The sequence below is a fragment of the Nicotiana attenuata genome, unplaced genomic scaffold (genome assembly GCF_001879085.1).
Source record: "Nicotiana attenuata strain UT unplaced genomic scaffold, NIATTr2, whole genome shotgun sequence".
Taxonomy (NCBI): Eukaryota; Viridiplantae; Streptophyta; class Magnoliopsida; order Solanales; family Solanaceae; genus Nicotiana; species Nicotiana attenuata.
The window spans coordinates 395,727-402,644 of record NW_017670246.1 but is presented as its reverse complement, the minus strand read 5'-3'; the positions used below and the strand labels follow the sequence as shown (position 1 = coordinate 402,644).

The 6,918-nt window shown below is 39.5% G+C and overlaps 1 long non-coding RNA gene across 1 annotated transcript in view; it reads right to left on the bottom strand.

The window, feature by feature from the left end:
* Positions 1-5,349: 5,349 nt before the first annotated feature.
* Positions 5,350-6,918, bottom strand: part of LOC109236597 — a 12,065-nt gene continuing 10,496 nt past the window's right edge. Inside the window, exon 2 of the long non-coding RNA XR_002069523.1 lies at positions 5,350-5,649. This is a non-coding gene — a long non-coding RNA (uncharacterized LOC109236597). The remainder of the gene's footprint in view (positions 5,650-6,918) is intronic.

Sequence of the window (6,918 nt, the reverse complement as noted above, 5' to 3'; positions counted from 1 at the left end):
TGCTTGGACGGTTCCTTCCGTTGTTCCAAGCATCCCACATTTCCATCAATCGCAGGCGCAAGATCCGTATTTCTTCAGCTAGTAAAGATTCAGACGGCGGGACCCCCGAGATGGGGTTGTCTTCGGGTATGGGGATTGCAGGCAGAGTCATCTCAGACGACATCTCTGTATTTCCTTTGGATCTGGTGAAATAGCGATGTGAGGCCAGCTTACCACAAACCAACCACTGTTTCTAAAAGCTCAGCTGGAATTGACAGCAACAACGGTTAGTTTGGAAACAAATAACAGATAGGTAACCGCACGTTGGAGTGTGATGCACCTATACAGCTAAATGAATATCTACATGTTTGCTTCGGTTGCATGCGTCATCCCGACTTTTCTCTTGTTTCTTTTCTTTCTCTTTTTGTTTTTCTCTCATTTTTCTTTTTCCTTTTCTGCTTTTCCCTTTTCTTTGCCATGATCTTTCTCTCGACGCCTTATTTTCTCTTTTTGCGTTTCTTTCTCTCTTGTTTTTCTTTTATTTCCTCCCTTCATACTTTCCCCTTTTTCTCTCTCTTTTTTTCTTAGGGTTACGGTTGAATCCTTTGGAGATTGCCTACGTATCATGACCCCGCATGAATCAGACCAAGCGTAGTTCTTGCAAATTAATGCAAACATAAATGCAAGAATAAAGAAATAATTTTTGGGAATTTTCAAATTTTCATTAATAACAACTGCGGTTACAAAGCTACTAGACTATTTGTTTTTCTTTTCTCGGAAAAGGAATGTACAAAAACCAGACTCAAAAGCAAAAATACAGACTCGATTATCTAAGAATACATCAAAGCTTCAAATTCTGGGGCCCGCGGGGCATCACTCGGCATTGCCGCGGGCCTGCGTGCAAGACCTTTTTGCAATTGATCCAGATCGTCCATGACCTGGCGAACAAATATCATCACGGAGGCACAGAACGTGGTACGACTCATCCGCTCACCTGCCTGGCATTTCATGACAATATAGTTGGCAACGTTTCTGATTCTTTCCCTGATTTGGCCCTTTTCTTGGAGTAGCCGACTTATCTGTTGGGTACGAGCCTCTAGCACCTGAGAATCCTGGAAGTGAAGGTCTTGTAATAATTTTATTTCCTTTTCCATCTCAGCGATTAACCCATAGCACTGTTCCCTCTCGGCCTGAAATTCTTTGTTCCGCCGAGCTGCCTTTTCTTCAAGAGTATTCATTTTTCTCTTCATGATAGCAATGGTTCCCTCATAGTTTCTCTTCATTTGTTGTACAAACTGGGCTCTTTCCTCAGTCTTCTTTGCCCATTGTGCCCGAAGTCTTGCCATGTTCCCCTCGGATTTTTCCAACTCTTCCCGACTGTCCAGGACTTGCTTCTTTAACCCTTTTATCAATCTCTCGTCGGATAGACTTCTTTCTCGATTCCCGGCATCTATTTTCATTTGCTGAATTTGGGCCTTGAGAGCTTCATTCTCCTGGGCCAATTTCTTTTTATCACCTTCATCAGCTGCGGATTGCAAGGTGTTTTCAAACCGGAGCTCCTGAACCTGTTTTTCCAATGCTCCTATTCAGGCCCTGTACTCCTTTTCTTTGGCTGACCAATCCCATTGCACCTAGGCCTCGTTAGTGAATTGTTGTACATGTGGCCTTTTGGCGGGTCTCTCAGGAATTTGAAATCTTTTACCAAACCAGACCAAGTATTTGGGATCTACCTCATCTCTGGCTCGGTCATGTACTATAGTCTTAGGCTCAAGGTACCTGCACTCATTCCATATCTTTCGGATTCTGCCTTCAGGGAATGCAGCTTTCGGTCCTAACTCGATGACTTGCCCACTCAGATCTTCATCGTTGTGCACTGTCTGGAATCTTCCAAATTGTCACAAAACTCGGTAAGGAGCATAAAGCTGTATGCTTCGAATACCCATCAAAAGAATATAAGAGACCTCCGCTGATGTGTATACAGCCTCAGTAGCAGGAAGCCATCCATAAGCCCATTCAACTTTATCTGCGGTCAAGGATCTTAAACATGACGACCACCAGGCCTCTGTACCCTCAGGGAACTCAATACCCATCACCCGAGTCCCGAATTCTGCAATACAACTCAATCCGGTTAAACCGTAGTTCATATAGCCTGTGCGGTGAGAGAGATGTTCCTGTATCCACAATTGTAAGAGCAAATTGCAACCTTGAAAGAATTTCTCCCCTTCCCGACATTTGGTCAAAGCTAGGTACATTTCTGCTACAATCAGGGGAACCACTGTGCTAGTAGGTTTTTTCATGGAAACATCTAGCATCCCTACCAGGCCGAGGTCTATGTGACCATCTTTTCTTGGACAAATTATCACTCCCAAAAAGGCTACCATGAAGGCTAATCCCCGTCGAGCTTCCCATTTGTCTTTATTTCCAGCATGTGTCAATCCTGTGTTGGGTTCCTCGAAACCTTTGGGGTTACCATACCGGTGATATAAGAAATGCAATGTACAACACCCTTCCGCCAGGTGCGGGTCTTGAATATCTCGGCTGATGTTGAACAAATCCAAGAACCTATGAAGGGTTACCGGTCGTGGGGCCAATGGGTATCTACCTCAGAGGTTCCCGTTGAGACCTGCGTATCCCACAATCTCTTCTAATGTAGGTGTGAGTTCAAAATCTGAAAACCGGAATACATTACGGGTTGGGTCCCAAAATGGTATTATTGCCTCAATGATATCCTTCCTTGGTTTGATGTTCAATAAATCTACGAGACCGCCCAAACTTTTGACCACAGTATCTCTGCTTCCTTTTCCCAAATCATGCCACCACATATGGAAGTTTCAAAGGGATCTCGCTCAGGACTGAGAAGGTTTCGATGTTATTTGAATTCATCCTGCACATTTATTTAGGGGACTTTAATGATTTATTTGAAATATGGCTATTTGTGCAAAAATTCTTTATTTAGAAAACAAGGACTTGGATTTGCAAATACGGCCTTTCAGCACTTCTGGGAGGAAGATTTTAAGGCTGTGCCCGCAAACCATTTAAAAATGACTCAGGGTGGCTGTTCTTGCATAAACGGCCTTCCGGCGACAAGAATGCCATCACCCGACTTATTTATGACCGAAATCAAAGTTTTGACATTTTTTGGCTATTTTGCAAAAAGGGAGGTTGGACCCGATGAGGGTTGCCTACGTATCTCACATCCGGTGAGAATCAAACCAACGTAGTTCGGGCAGATTTGCCAAAATCAAAACTATTGTGACCAACAATTTTTCTTTCTATGTTTTCAAATATTTTCCTTTTCCTTTTTGTTTTTCTTTTCATTTTTAAAAATCCGGCAGCATTTCGGTACTATTTGGGCATTTGGATTTTCACAACAAATGGTCACCCTCACTTAGTCCTAACACTGCTTATTTTCATAATTCACTCATTTAGACAAGCCGGTCAACATGTAAAGCCGAGCAAATAAATGCGCAAGTAGCACGTAAGATGCATCAGGATAGTCAAATTATTTCAGGTCACCTGTCCTAGACGGACCCAACCCCTGTGTTGAGTCCCCTAAGTCAAATGCACATGATGCAAACAAGCGTCCTACTAGGAATCTGGCATGAGTTTTTGTTCTTATAGGTTTAAATCCTAGGTTTATTGGTCTAGACCTGGTTTACCCGAGCGGACAACTCGAGCCTAGGGGGAGGCAGCGTACCGGGGATACAGAAGCTCCGTCGGCTTTGCAACTTATCCAAACCTCGTTCTAAATGGGAAAAGACGCTAAACAGAAGAGAAGCTACATGAAGTGCACCCTTCTCCATGATGTAGAAGACTCGGAAAGAGGAAGGGATTCGCGACAGTTTATATATACAGTTCAACAAATATCAAAGCGGTAAAACATTTAGCACATATAGCATGGAACATATAGAAAAATCAAATAAAGCCAAATATAACAATTATACTAAGCTCGAATTCTTGAACCCTGAATCGAAATTCTGGGTTCGTGTCCCCAGCAGAGTCGCCAGAGCTGTCACACCTTCTTTTTATACACCTACCCCGAAGGATAATGTATAAGGGAGTTTTTCCATTTAAAGTGACATTATTCGAAATGGGATTATTTATTTATTTTTAGAGTCGCCACTTGGGATAGGATTGGTGTCCCAAGTCACCGGTTTAACTTAAATCCCAAATCGAGAAAAATTGTCGACTTCCCAATTGGAGTCTACGAACCAGAAATTCTGAATAAGGAATTCTGTTGACCCGAGGGAAGGTGTTAGGCACCCCCGGATCCCGTGGTTCTAGCACGATCGCTTAAATTATTATAAATGGCTAAATATCTGATTTTTATACATGTTCAAACCTATAGTGCAATTTTATAATTATTTATCGCTTTTAATTATTTTTATGAAAGTGAACGTTGTTTAAAAACGTGTTTTCGGATCACGTCAGATGAAATGCACCCGGATCCTCGACACATTCTTATTCAACGTTTTTGGATTTGGATTTGAGTCGCATGAAATGTACACCCGTATTTAAAAAGGTAAAATTATTAAAAAGCGCGCCTAAAGCGACTAACGGGTTATTATCTTTGCGGAGGGCCGTGGAATTCGCTAACCGGCACGCCCCGAATTCTAAGTATTTTTAATTAAGCATTTAATGAAGGCCCCGCGATTTATGTGTTTTGTTTGCGAGGCTCATCTCACTTTATTATTTAAAGACCAAACTAAAGTGACCTATGATTTTCTATTTAGTTTTTGTCTCTAAAAGAGCCTAATTAATTCACATCTATAAATTCGGGTCTCGGGTTCAAGTCCGAATTCAAACAAAAGGGAAACCCTCCTAATTTGAACCCGCTACTTAACTCGAGAACCTAAACTTATATTTGCAAATCAATCCCATATTCCTAATATAATTTAAAGGATTTTTTGATTCCAGCGTTTTTGGGCCTGCAAACCTGGCCCTATATAGGCAGAAGGAAATACAGCTTTTAAATTTGCCCAGCTTTGGGCTTCTTAAGATGACACTAGGCCCAGTTATCATTTGAATGTAAGGGCCTGGTTGTCTTGCCTCATTATTGATCTTAACTATTTCGTAAAACAAACGTACCATTTATTTAATTCAGGTGTTACTACGCAATTACTTCGTGCCTGCCATGAACTAATTAATGTGATCCACCTGGAACTTAACCAGTAGTTAATTCCAAAATTACACCTGAATCGCCAAATATAAATGGACTCCTGTGAGTTGCAATTTAAATCAGTATACAACGAACCAAGTGAATCCGTACATGACAACACATGAGTCTAAACTACAAGTTCAAATCAAATTAATACATGAACTAACGTGAAAATCTAATACATGAGTTATTGGCAGAACATATTCATGCAATTCTAAACTAACACTGTTTGAAAACACATTCACATGACTCTAAAAGGTTCAATGTTCTAATTACCGACAAATCAATACTAAACTAATGTAAGGGCAGAAAGTTCATGCAATTCTAAAAGGTCCAGCAGTCTAATTAATTACAAATCCATATATTGTTCAAATAAACAAAACTACTCTATGCCTTTAAGCTAAACAAGGAACGGGAGACTTCATAGATCAAATGTAATAATATTTCATCATTTCATATACTTCAGCAATCCTACATTGAGTCTTCACAATTGTATGAGGCCAAATGAGTACCTGGAAAGGGAACAAATGCAGAAATTGAGAGTCAGCGATGCAAGCAACAGCAGTATACAGCAGCAACTAGATCGATTTTGAGGGGGAATTCAAAAGTTGGAAATTGGGGGATTTTTCAGAGGTCCAAAAACTTGTATTGTAAGGCAAGGCAATGCCCTTTTATAGACAAAATTAGGGCTGCCTACAGATTTTCACTTTACCCCTAAGTCCCTCTTTTATTTTCAAATTTTTGCTTAGTTAGTCCTTAGAATTTTTGACTTGTTGCCTAAGTTATTATCCTAAGTTCTTGAAATTATAGCTAAGGCCCTATTCTAGAAGATTCTAGGAAATTCTATCTTAATCTACAGTATTGTTTTCTATTTAGGAATGCCTATACTACCCTTGTCCTTACCCCTAAATTACATAGCCTAATCAAACTAAACCCCAACCCTCTTACCTTGGTCAGTAACTATAATTAATTACTCACAGGAACTGAAAAGTTCAGCTAAGTCCAAACAAATCCTAAAGTTGAACTAATCACTCATCCCAACTAACCAGAACATGGGAATTGAATCTAATTAGACTGTTAATCCAAACTAAATTTATTCACTAAACAATTCAGCAATTCAAATAAAATTAAACTGAGGCCAAATTCAGTAACAATCAAGAATTATTCAATCGAAACCAAACCAAAATCAAACCAAAGCAAAAAACAGAACAAAATTAAACTAAAAGTAAAGACTAAAACAAACAGAATCAATTAACATAAAGAAAAATTAATCAAATGAGAAGAAACCTTACTGACTTAAAACGAACAATCAAAAAACTTAAACTAAAACCTAGAACACTGACTATGAATTAACAACAAGAACTACGCTTAANTAATCAAATGAGAAGAAACCTTACTGATAATTTGGCCTCAGTTTAATTTCATTTGGATTGCTGAATTGTTTAGTGAATAAATTTAGTTTGGATTAACAGTCTAATTAGATTCAATTCCCATGTTCTGGTTAGTTGGGATGAGTGATTAGTTCAACTTTAGGATTTGTTTGGACTTAGCTGAACTTTTCAGTTCCTATGAGTAATTAATCATAGTTACTGACCAAGGTAAGAGGGTTGGGGTTTAGTTTGATTAGGCTATGTAATTTAGGGGTAAGGACAAGGGTAGTATAGGCATTCTTAAATAGAAAACAATACTGTAGATTAAGATAGAATTCCCTAGAATCTTCTAGAATAGGGCCTTAGCTATAATTTCAAGAACTTAGGATAATAACTTAGGCAACAAGTCAA